Here is a 14,049-nt window from a genome sequence, read left to right as displayed (position 1 = left end):
TGTCATACCACTCTGAATGTCTAGCATTGGGGTGAGGGTAAGATTATGTGACTTCTATCCTCCAATCAAAATTGAGGTACCAAAACATTCATCTTACCTGTAAAAGGAAACAAATGAGTGAGGGATTTTCCCATGTAATCTGTTCATCGTGTGGCGGGTCTAAAATCATGTGACTTCTATCTTCCAATCAGAATCGAGATACCAAAGTATACATCAGAAAGGACACCCTAATTTCAAAAATCCTAGGACCTAAAATCACGTGATCTCTATCATCCAATCAGAATCAAGGTACCAAAGCACTCATCTTACCCGTAAAAGGAAACGAATTAGTAATGGATTTCCCCGCAAGGGTAAAACATGACGTCATACCATGTGACCTGTTCAGCGTGTAGCGGGTCTAAGATCATGTATCGTAGTACCAAAGTACTCATCAAAGAGGATACCCAAATTTCAAAACCCAGGGTCTAAGATCATGTGACCGCTATCAACCAATCATAAACACTCATCTTACCCGTAAAAAGGGAACGAATTTTCAAATATCGCAGGGTCTAAGATCATGTGACAGCTATCAACCAATCAGAAACACACATCTTACCCGTAAAAGGGAACAAATTTCAAAAACCCCTGGTGAGGGATTTCCCCGCAGGGTGACTCATGACGTCATACCACGTGACCTGAAAATTTGAATTTCCCGCGTGGGCGGGGCCTAACGTCACGTGACTTCTCTCAGCCAATCAGAATCGAGAAATTTTTGCTGACTCGGCTAGCCATACGGGGGGGACTACTACTGTATCCCTTTGGGAGACAAAAAATTCTCAAGAACTACTTGTAGGATCAGCATCAATTTCAGTCGTGTTGTAGAGCATTAAAAGAAATAAATCGAGGTGATTCATCACCGGAAGTGGTAGAAATCAACTATTTCCTGCTTTAAAGTTGATCTCTATAGAGTAAAAACGATAATAGAAAGTGAGAAGCGGCTTTGTGGAATCAATTAAGCGTCCGAAGAATGTATTACGTCTGCATTTTAATATCTCTTAACTAAAACCGGAAGTAGCAGAAATGTATTACCACTTCCAGTTTAAATATTAATTTTAAAAATGTATCACCCCATACAAACCAGACTTCTTCACGTGGTGTACACGTTACACTACTATTAGTTTTATTATTATTATTATTATTATTATTATTATTATTATTATTATTATTATTATTATTATTATTATTATTATTATTATTATTATTATTTCTACACTTGCTTACACTGTTTGGATTTCCACCAGATTCGCACACTGAAAGATCGAGGGCAATTAAAAACACCCATGCCAATCACAGGTAGTCGAATCTTAACTGGTTTAGCCTTACGTTCATCAGCCTAACGCCTCAGCCTGCTCAACTACACTACTAAGACACCTGCAGGGGCCGCAATGGCTCAGTGGTAGAGTGTTCACCACTAGTGCGTTGAGGTCCCTGGTTCGGTTCCAGCTCGCGCCACGTGAGCTTTGTGGTGGACAAACACCTTCTCTCTCGGTGGCTTCTCTCGGGGTTGTTCCGTTTCCTCCAACTTTACTAGGGATGCGCTCTAGTCGAGTCGAGTCGAGATTTAAGCCTGTCTCGACTCGACTCGAGAAAATGTTGTCTCGACTCGTGTCTCGACTCGAAAATATGTTTCTGTCTCGACTCGTGTCTCGACTCGACAGTCTCTGTCTCGACTCGACTCGAATTCGAGTCGAGACGTCTCGAAATTCGAGTCGAGACAAAATGTACGAGTTAAAATATACGCACATATCAGCCAGACCATTATGACTACCTACCAAATTGTCAGTATGTCGACTTTTGGCATGGATAAAAATTGCGACACGTCTTGGCATACACGCAATGATCCTTGATAGGTAGCTGGAGAGAGCTGACACCACATGTGCACACTCAGGTCACCTAATTCCCGTAAATTTCGGGAAGGGGGGCGATGCGTTTTGACGTCACGTTCAATCACATTCCACAAGGGACATCACTCAAATGTCCGGCTGTGCATTACTTGTGATGACAAATTTTTGCCATGGTGTATGTTTCTCTTTATATATATATATATATATATATATATATATATATATATATATATAGATAGATAGATAGATAGATAGATATAGATATAGATATAGATATATATAGATATAGATATATAGATAGATAGATAGATAGATAGATAGATAGATAGATAGATAGATAGATAGATATAGATATATATATATATATTATATCTTTTAAGAGTTGTGATGTGGTTATTAGAGATTACTACAGAAGTCCCTTACTACCCTTTGTAAACGGAGCGTTAATGAAGAAAAGTGAAGAACAACCATGTGGATACATGTAAGTCCTGGGGGGAAGTCGTATGGTAGGTATGACCTTGACGGCAGCCATCTTGAAATCCGCCATTTTGAATTAAGGTCAAGTTTTCAAAATGGGAATAGGGTAATATGATACATAATTTCGGGCTAGAATTTAAGTAGGAAAACAATGGTGAGGTTAGTTTTAAGATACACCCATTTGAGGAAAAGTTACAGGCATATTAATTGTTTTTACTTACTATGTGCGTAAGTCCCTTCTTACTTTCGTCTCAAGACCTGCACATTGATCGCAACGGCAGAGCCCGGTTTCGCACTAATGTTTAGAAATCTTTAAACTCACTTGAGGCAATATTTGTGGATTATTGTATTGTATTTTGCCTTTAATTAAATTGGAATCCACTTCGTGATCTTGTGTAAAGTATCACTAAAAGAGAATTTCTGTTTTTATGAACTTAAGCATAGCAATTATAAAAGGTGAGTAAGGTGCGTATGTATTTATAAGAAAGTTTATCTGAACGGGACGTTAAACTCAGAATCAATTCAACTCAAAATTATGGTTTTGACTTTATTATGATGTCATTAGTTTAAACGCCCAACTGCCCAGTAATTATAAACATTGACTACATTATAAAATTGTAATTTGTGACGACTAAAATATCAGAAATTAAAGATTATTCTTTGGGTTTTGGAAAATTTTGAAAAACGTGAAAAACTGGTACTGCACCGATACAACACACCTTTTGGATTTGTCATTGTGTAAAGGGATACAAACTAAAGAAGAATTACAACTTTATGAAATTGTATTAGGACTTATTATTTAGAAATAAACACCAAATAAGTGTAATTGAATTGTTTACAAAACTAATCATGATGAGAAAACTCTTGAATACTATTATACAAACAATTATTCTCTTTTGTTTAACACTGTTGTGTAAAGATCCAATAGTCAGAGAAATAAATATAATAATAATTGTGTTTGAACATAATTCACGGTCGTTTTCTACAATCCTAAAACACGATTGTCTAGTTTGTTCAGCATTGTTTATTAAAAGAATACTTAAGAGCCTGACCCTAAATGATGTCTGTCCGACCAAATCTTCAAGCCTGATTACGGCCATGGGTGTCAATATGTTTCCCATACTAAAAGAATAAGCCTTCAATTTAATTATGATTTAATTGCTTTTTTAAAAAATGAAATGAAATCTTTGATTTTAACGTCCCAGGATTATGTCTGTTAGGCTAAGGGAGATAATGATTAAAGTAAGTGAATGATGATGGAAGAATTGTTGGAATGAAATTGTGGGAGGAAACGGGAGTACTCCGAGAAAACCCACGAGCACGATGTTGTCCACTACAAAACTACTTTGCCGGGAATCGAACCACAGCCCCACGCACCAGAGGTAAGCGCTCTACCACTGAGCCATAGTGCTCCATCTAATTTGTTTACATAATAATATAAGTAGTAACAAAGACTATTTCAAAACCACTGGTTATTTACTAAGTAGTATTTTTTGTTCGCAAATATGATGTACGCAAATGTTACCACCAGGTCTCAAAGGGTTAAACATGCATTTCGCGGTCTGCAACCCGATTTCCAATAGTGATTCTGGGCAAACATTCATCTATCAAGAGATAGAAACACGCAATGAACCCAGGAACATTGTCGAACATGATCGTTTTGATATACAGGTGTTCTTGTGTGTGCAATTAAAAAACGAAAGAAAGAAAAGAAAAAATGAGTTCGTGGCTTCTATTGCTACTAGTGTCGCATTTAAAATAACATATAGTAAATAACTATTAGTCTTGTAATCTTTTCTTTAACTGTAAAAATTTGAACTGCCCGGTAAGTTTGTCTAGGGTAATTAACAAGCACAGAGTAGTACATACCACATGTTTAGGGAAACTTTGATAAATAAAGCATTTCCACAGTCCATACAGGTTGAGAAGAATTTCCTTTAAGTTAACTGTCATGAAATAGAAGACCAACTTTTCAGTCCGAAGAAGAAGTCGCCTACTTAAGCCTTCATGAAACTATAACTTCAAATCGATTTTCTTTAACGCAGCTGAGCTGTGCTTTAATCATGAGAGAGCAGAACATGTGTTTTCTTACATCATACTCCCTCACATTTAAAAGACAATTTCAATAATCAGAAAGCTGTCTGGCCTAAAGTCCTAAACATGGAATGGTCTATAAACAGACTTTCCATCCAAAAGGCTAATTCTGTTACTTATAGGATTGAGTTGGTTGAATATAAGAAAATTCCTCTCACCAGAGAAGTGAAGCGCCTTCAGCAGAATCTTTGTTTGAGGTTAGGTTCGCATCGAGAACTAGTCCAGTATTCTTTAAGTTCACACTCAGTTGAAGACAGTCAGACTGTGTTTATAAACAGTCTTTGAACCTCGTAAACAAGCATCCTTCTTGCTCACAATTCAAATAAGGCTTTCACTCTAAAATCCCTACGACTTGCTCCGTTACTATGGAAACCAGGTATTGCTACCAATCTTAAATATACATGGAAATGTCAATACCCATAAAAGGACACTGTCTCCCGTGAAAATGTTAGATGTTCCCTACTAAGAAATAACATAAGAGTAATCTATTTCTCTATCCGGGGATTGATTTACCTTGCCTTAACTAGAAACAAGTCGAACTGACTCAAAATAGTTCTGAATTCCACTCATATACTCAGAAATAACTTATTTTAACAGATATACTGCCTGCTTCAAAGCTTGTTATAGAGAATACTGCTCCAACTCGAGTTGTATATCTGATATATCCCAGAGAATCCATTATTCTCGAAGCGAAACCTTTAAGTCAGGGTTGCCACTCTTGAGACAATCGATGATGCCAAACACGGGCCTGAATTACCATATATTTTTCTAAATTATGCCAGATTCTTTACTAATCTTTCCACACTAGTTTTAAAGACCAACTACCACTTATTTTCATTAAGAGAACCTAACTGTATTCAAGTACTTGTATTAAAGAAATAATATGACTCTTTCACGAACGATATATATATATATATATATATATATATATATATATATATATATATATATATATTCAATTTTTGTTTAAAGGTATTTGAATGACTTAAATTTATATTTGTACGTTTTTAGTTCATATCCGTATCAAATACCAAGTTTATGATGAATCAACTACACAAAGTAGGATCCAAAAACGCTCATTGCAATTTGTTCCATCCTTCAGTCGAACCAGGAACTGAAACATAAACAGTGATTTTTTCTTTTTAAAGATACTTTGTCAAGCTGAGTATTGTGAAGGTTTATGTCAGTAGAAGAAATTGCATTCCATTATATAAGCGCAATTTCACAACTTTATGTACACATTACTAAATATTGAACACCCTTGTCCATATGATTAGCGTACGCGTCTTTGGTGCGGGAGACCTAGGTTCAATTTCCGATGGGAACTCGTGTGCTTCTGAACCCACGTTAATTTGTAAGTTCACGTCTCATATAGCCTTGATGCTGAAATGGACACTAAACTCTAATCTAATACTAAATACAAATATTTAAAGAAAAATGATGACGCACCAAGATGACGTGAATTTGGCTACCAAATTCATTTTGTGTTTTCAGTTATTTTCTAGTAGTATTTTTTCTAGGCATCCTTTCAAAAGACAGTGATGCAAATTTCGTAACTGCGAATTCCTGTTAAAAGCCATGAAATTATCCGATTAGATGCAAAATTTCCCGTCCACTAAAATAGATACCGTAAATTTACAATATCTAACAATAATCGTGGAATAAAGAAAGTGGGAGGAACGGAAGAACCCCGAGGAAACCCACGCACACGGTGTTTGTCCACCACAAAGTTCACTTGGTGCGAGCTGGGATCGAACCAGGGTCCCGAAGCACCAGAGGTGAACGATCTACCACTGAGCCACCGCGGCCTCACTTTAAAGGGGCCATGACGTATAGTTGAACTCATTCTCGTAGTATGAAAGGCATTATTTATAATTATGCATGATAGGATCACAAACAAAATTTAAAAATATTATGTGCACTTTCTTTTAACAAACATTATATTGTCTTTTATGGTGTGGGAGGGAATGTTATGTTCGAAAAAAAAAGTCCTTAACACGATTCTTGTTGTTGCGCACTGCATGCTCCTTGCCACAGAAAAGATGCAGCGATAGGTAGGCTATTTTTCAATTGCTTTACATTAGCTTGATGTTTCAAGTCTTTTGTGTGTTTATGAAGTTCACTTTTACCACAAAAGAGCTCAATATTGACATGTCTTACATAGCTTTGGTTCGATTCTCAACACGGACTGCTACTACCCGTTAAATTGTGCATCCGAAAGGCACTCTTTGTTAAACCTCGCTTATCACCGCTCATCTTAATAATATATATAACTTCACCGCGAAGCAAATGTTGCATTTGTCTCTTTCATCCTAACACAAAACAAAACTAACCACAGCTGTGACACGAAGGAGCCATTTCGAAAAGAAACAAGCTATGCTTCATTCTGTACCAAATGATAGAAGTATAAAGTATTGTTTTCTTTCCTGTTTATTCATATCAGTTGGTGTTCTTAATGAGTTTACTCATTAGTTTAGAAAGAGTATATATGGAATTTGGACATATGTTGTACGTATTCTCCTGAGAAACTGATGAGACCAGAAAAATTACAAGGACAGATGGAATAGATTTAAGCGCATCTACGTGACTTTATCAAATATTTATTCTCCATAAGGGTACCACGCGGAAAACTTGGTATACTATAATCTTTGCCTCCCTCTGTTAGCTGTTTCGTATCATATATATTGGATGGTTTTGATATTTCTTCTGATCATTAAAATATAGCAATGGTACCTGTGTGCGTGCAGAAATGCAAAAGCACAAGATAACTTCCTATTTGTTTTGGAAACAACAACACCCATTTCACATGTGCGAGAGAAATTGAGCACAGTGAGATCGGGTGTTTACTCACGGTCAGTTCGCAGCAGGAGTCCATGGTAAAAGATTTGGCTAACTATCTCTTCATATTGATGTGAAAACACTCGCAAAACCCTACAAATACAAAAGAATGTGCTTCAAAGAAAGTTTAGACACAGATGTTTCAATTTTCTCTTAGCATCTTTCTTCAGCAAAAGAGTCGGTTCATTGTATTCGAAAAAGGGAAGGGAGAAAGGGTGAATTTATATTTTAAGGGGGGGTAACATTGTAGGTAGTATAAACAATACATACCGCTTCCGACTCGACCCTCATCCTACCTCTAGTTGTAAAGTAGAAACTACTAGAAAGGGACAGAAGTATTCAACATGACTGCGACTTGAGTTTCAGTTCACAATACTAAAACCAGTGAGCAAGTAAACAGTCTTTTGTAGGATCGTGTTTTACTTCTTGAATTTATTTTTGAACATTTCTGTGAATTCAACAACAGAACGCAGTAGAAATACGGACTAGTTTTTACTCCAACCATTACTTTCGCTCCAACCCAGGCATGCCACATTTATGATTTCGTATAATACTAGATTTAGTGATTTTACTATTGAACTAGTGACCTAGTACGTACTTTGGGTAAATAGGCACATTCTAGTGATTTTTTTTTTCATTTTTTTTCTGATGCAGACAAATGACAAGGAAATGATTCTTAAAATAAAAGGAAGAAGTATATTGCAGTTCTAAACAAATGTAGAAACTTTAAATTTTTTTCTCTCTGACTGAGTGAAACCCCTTCTGTGTAACGACCTTAGGTAAACAACGGCTATCTTTGGTCCGCTACCTCCTTTTGTTAGCCGACATGAGATGGGTTACTTTTTTTTTTTTTTAAGAAAGTGAAGAAATAATTATCCAGTAAATTTACGTTTTGTCAGGCACACAGGCGCAGTCTGTACTTGTTTCCTAACGAATTTTAGCAACATAACATAAATGAAACATGTGTACCAGAAAACAGAGGCAGTACAAACGGACATTTTCATCTGTGACACATTTGATGAGAAATATAGTTAGATGTCACGTGCAAGCACTCTAAACATGTCCTATCCTTTAATTCTATTCGTATGTTTATGTAGGTGAGACTGAGAAATCAAGAAACAATAATAACTGGTTTTCTTCCAGGGCAAAAATCTAAATGTGAAGGGGTGTTACACTGGGACTTTAATTGCGTCCTTTGTACAAGATTGACAAGTAATCGCAATTTTACAAGATTAACAAGCAATTGCAATTTTTTAATTTATCTTAGTTCTTGGGGAGAGGAAGATGGAAGCGAACCCTCGTAAGGACCTCTGCAACAAAACATGAATACTATCCGCCACTGTTTGTTACATAACACAAAATAGTTATATATATATATATATATATATATATATATATATATATATATATATATATATATATATATATATATATATATATAATATTGAGTTTTAGTCAGGGTTTTCATTCTGCAGGAGAGGGGAGGATAGTAATACCTGGCGAACATTTTCTGTTCTCAGAGTGTTGCAAATGATAGCATTTCCTCCATTATAACTTGGCCAAGCTAGTTGCATTATATATAAGGATTAAGTTAGCCTAAAAAAGCTTAAATTTTTATGGCAGTTTTACTCTGTAGCCATGTTTCTCATTTTCGGTCTACGGGACTCTGTGTCCGGAAATTTTCGATGGCTTCCAAGTCGGAAAATAAGTGTATCAAAGGTATATATATTATATGTATGGTTATATGAGGCATGGATCTACAGTTTAAAGTGGAATACCGGTAACAACTTCATGAGCTTCCACCGTAAATCGAACCAGAGTCTCCCGCGATCAAGGTGTATGTGTTAACCATACAGCCACGAGGAAATTCACCTAAGCACACACACATATATATTGTTGAGTTGATTTTGACTTTACCGTCTCTTTCAGCAGCGAGGATATATGAAGTGTAGATCTACTGATTAACGTTGAATCCGAACTACATGAGCTCGCGCCGGGAATTGAACCCGAGTCTTCCACGACAAAGACGCGTACACTAGCCACGGAGTTCACACACACACACAGAATCAGAGTCCTCACACACCAAGGGTGAAAGCTGTGCCACTGAGTCACAGCAGCCACAAGGCTAGGTCGAGTCCACTTTACGTTCATGGTTTCTTAGTACATAAATGTTACGATTATGAAATAGATTTTCCTTAATGAGCTGCATATAAACAAAAGCTTTCGAAATGTATTAAACAATTAGCTCGATTTGAGTGTGAACTTAAAGTTATATCAGAGTGTAAATACGGATACGCACCAAAGCTCGAAAACTTAATACACTATTTCTCCTATATAGTCAGCATGTATCAAGCAATCGTTCAGCTTTCACTTGAGAGGATGGAAATCGAAGGCTCCTGAACAACTATGTTACTAATGTGCGGAATGTATTTATCTTACAGTGAACTGCTTCGATGTCAAGTGGCCTAACTCCAAAATTGAAATTTTCCAGGAGTGAAAGTTAAAGTTCAATATCTCATGAACAATTCATATTTCTTTTATGTTGGGAACCAAAACCATAACTACTGTATGTAGTTCATTGTTTTATAATTTAGTGTTTACAAAAATCCTTTAAAAAAATACCTATTCACAGAAGTGAAAGGTACTTATCTGTACTAGTTCTTGGCATCCAAGCAGTCCATTTATTGTAATACTAGCTTAATATACCCATTCTTCGCATGGGGGCTGTATTTGGAAGTCAACACCTGTGGAAGTATCACAATTCATTTCAGCGACCGCGAAACTATGGATTTGACACTAGTATCAATCAATATGGGCTATTTATACATGTCGCGGTATTCCTCACCATCTGACACTCGGCCCGCATACAGTGGTAGTTGAATTTGCAAGTCATCGCTGATGGAAGTGTTACCATTGATCTCAGCGACCGTGAAAACTATGGATTTGACACTAATGTCGATCAATTTGGATTACTTTTACTACATGTCTCGGTAAACGCCCCCCTGAGACCGCCCTGGTTAAAATTTTGACAAAAACGCTTTGCCTTAGACTGGGACCTAGACCAAGGTATCCGTGACCAAAATTTGGTAACTCTCGGTCAACTTGTCTGGTCCCCAGGTCGGTCCCAGTAAACGTCCCCTCCGAGACTCCCCTGGTTCGAAATTTAAAAATAAACGCTTCGTCTTGATCTGGGGCCTGGACCAAGGTACCCGTGACCAAATTTTGGGAACTCTCGGTCCACTCGTCTGGTCCCGAGGTCGCACACAAACAGACAGACAAACACACAAACCAACTCTTTATTTTATTTATATTAGATAAGATATACTATGTAAAATAGTCTCGTATCATAATATGTGATGTACAACAAATGTTTCATTATATATTATCCGTAGCTCTTGATATGCTGCAACATATTAAAGCCTCAAAATAGTTGGGCAAGCGAATAATCCAGAAGTTACGTAACCCTATTGCGTTCATGGGAACAAAAACAATAATTATAACTATGCTAAATTACTATAGACTATCAACTGCTCATTCAGAGAATTTATGAAGTTCACTTTATCGCAATAGTTTTATACAAACTAGATTTAAACTACGGATAATAGTTTTATACAAACTAGATAATAAATTATTATTATTATCATTATATTTGCAGTACAACCAAATACAACAACATTAACTATTAGTTCTAATTAACTGAATTGAGCTGAAAATTAAATCTTGATCTTTAAAGATTAACTATTAATTTTATGCGTTCTGTACCTTTCTAAAGGAGTAAAAGCTGGAATTGTTTTCAAGGCTGTTTCTGAGTGAATACTTTCTTCAAAATAATATTAAAAATTATAGAAAAATTTTCGAGACATTCGAGTCGAGTCGAGATTTTTAAGAGCCGTCTCGACTCGACTCGTGTCTCGACTCGAAAATTCGAGTCGAGAAATACGTTTGTCTCGACTCGTCTCGAATTTTACAAAGTGTGTCTCGACTCGAATCTCGACTCGAATTCGAGTCGAGTCGAGTCGAGATTCGAGACATGTCTCGACTCGAGCGCATCCCTAAACTTTACTCATTCCACGGTTTCTTCATTTCTTATCGTCACCGTCTTCTTTAGTCCACACGGCATAACCGTGGGACGTAAAACTCAAAGATTTCATTTTCATTTTACCAGTGAGACACTGCTCCTCCTATAGTAGTGGTTTGTAATTGCTAGAGGATTAGGCAGGAAGATGTTAATATTATGTTTTAATCTCTCTAAATTTCTTGAATACAAAACTGAAATAAAAATGTTTGAAAAACCTGATGAGCGCCTTTAATCTTTATTTTTTTCTTTTTAGTTAAAAAATGGCAGCATACGTAATATCACTTACTAGTTAGATAGTTAAGTTTTTGTTTTTAATTAGATAAGAATTTCTTTAAACATTGCCTTGAATACGAGCAGTGGCGTATTTAGGGGGGGGGGCTTCCGGGCTTAAGCCCCCACCCGAAATCTTACTTACTATAGTAAAGTATATGAAATATCTTGCAGAATTTTCACATTTTCAGGCAAATCCCCCCCCCCCCCCGAAAGTTAGCAAAGCCCTCCCCGAAACAAAATCGTAAATACGCCACTGAATACGAGTGTCGTTTTAGTAGTAATATGGTGTGATCAGTAGTATGAAGTTGATAATCTGAATTTGTTCCTCTCGAGCCTTCGGGCCGCCGTACACTGTAGAGTAAAATCGTGCTTAACTTAAAGGTCCTTATTTAAGTTTAACTTTTTTTTTATTGACCATAATTATCCCAAACTCTATACCATATAGACAAGCGATGGCATGAGTAGCGTCATCTATTATCGTTAGTGTTTATTATTAGAATTAGCTTAGCATACATATTGAGACGTTTATAGTTTAATATTTGGATTGCGTTCTGTAAATGAAGAAAGAAAATTAGAGAGAAAAGAGAAAGTAAGTGAATGAATGAAGAAAAAAGCAGTATGCAGTAAATTTTGGTAAACTTTAGTGTACTCATTTTGGAGGAGACTGCTAGGATGCTTCTCTAGCAAAAGCTGGATTGATATGCATAGTGATGATTGCAGGCAGCGTTCCCGGGGCAGGGGGATTGGTGGAATTGCACCCTGCCAAAGCCATACCTCCGGTTGTGCTCAATGTGGATTTCCATTGTTTTGCAGTAGTACTTTCACCACTTGTATATTGAAAGTCCCGCCAAAGCAAATCTTCTGACATTATCACTGGTTGTGCGAAACTTCGTGGTTCTTGACCTGTGACCAGGGGCGTCATTTAGGGGGGCAGGAGGGGGCAATTGCCCCCCCAAGAGTTTGAGGAATACATATACTTTAATAGATTGCCTACTAATATACTAGTACAAAACGTGAAAATCTTATGTCGGTGGTGCTCTTGCCCCCCCCCCCAAGCGAAGTCTGAAATGACGCCCCTGCCTGTGACCCGGTGCAACCTGGTGACCGGGAATGACTCATGACTCAAAGAGACAGATACAAAACCTGGAGTGACCCAGACAGACTTGGTCTGATTCAGAAGACGATAAAACACTGTTATACATGTGGAGGGTATGTGTGAGGCTTCCAATGTTAACTCTAACAAACACGATTCTCCCTTTTCTCTGTCTTCTAATTAAATCGATAATTCTGTTTCCCATTTGTGGTTTTGTTTTTGAGCGTCTGAAAGCATTACACCGAAAGATAAGTACAAGGTTTATTAGAGTTTAAATGCTTGAGAATCACAGAAAAAATTAGCTACACATTTTTCTTACGAGGGATCGTTAGCCTACTTTACCTTGATTTGAGATTTTCAAATTTCATCTATTTTCCACTAAAAAGTACCTGTAATTCAACAAGGAAATAATTATATATGATAACTAAATTGAACTTCATTCTAATTTGACCTGTGACAAATACTTTATCATTTTATATTGTAAAAGTTAGATCAACCGATATTGTAACAGAGCGGTGCTTGAGCGATTGACCGAAGAAATAAAAACTGCGATTAGTGATTAATTTCACAGCCTTGTTTTATTGCAAGTGTAATACCCTTCAGTCAGTGGAGAGGAGGGCGTGGATCATGGGTCAGAGTTGATGATGATAGATTTCGGTGGGTGGTGTGTCAAAGTGGGTCATAATGGGTGCTGGGTCAGTGAGTCATGGGTCAAGTTTTCATTGATCCACGTTATCTCTGACCCGTAGACCATAATCTTGCGTATCCAATACCTTGCCGTCCAAAACTTCCTGTTGCCAAAACTGACCGTTCACCACGATGCTACTATTTTACAGAGGAATTAAGTTGATACAAAAATTTAAAAAAAGCCTTCGTTCATAGATTGCTTTACATTTCTCATTGATTGATTGATTGACTGATTGATTTCAAGTTGATGTGACTTGTATCTTCCAAGCTCTAAAATACTCATCTTACTGCTTAAAGCGTCCAATATCGAGTTAAGGGCAAAACTGCATTGTCATTTCTCATTTCCTGAGAAGGGGCGTTTTGGCACTCCCAGTGATTTTCTTAAATTTATAACATCTTTTATTGGGCACTAAAAGTTTTTACACGAATCAGATACATTTTTAATGTATGGGCGTTCTGTTACCAAGTTCATATAACTCAAAACAAAGAAAACTACCAGATTGTGTTAGTTCTACTTTAAGTTTATCGAAGTTATTGAACTTTTTTCTTTTTAATGGAAAAAACCCAGGAAATAGTTAATTGCACCATCGAAGGAGAAAGTATTGTAAAAACGAAATAATTCATTT

This window comes from Thermobia domestica, chromosome 7, assembly GCF_964235325.1.
Source record: "Thermobia domestica chromosome 7, izTheDome1.hap1.1, whole genome shotgun sequence".
Lineage (NCBI taxonomy): Eukaryota > Metazoa > Arthropoda > Insecta > Zygentoma > Lepismatidae > Thermobia > Thermobia domestica.
This window is presented reverse-complemented; position numbering follows the sequence as displayed.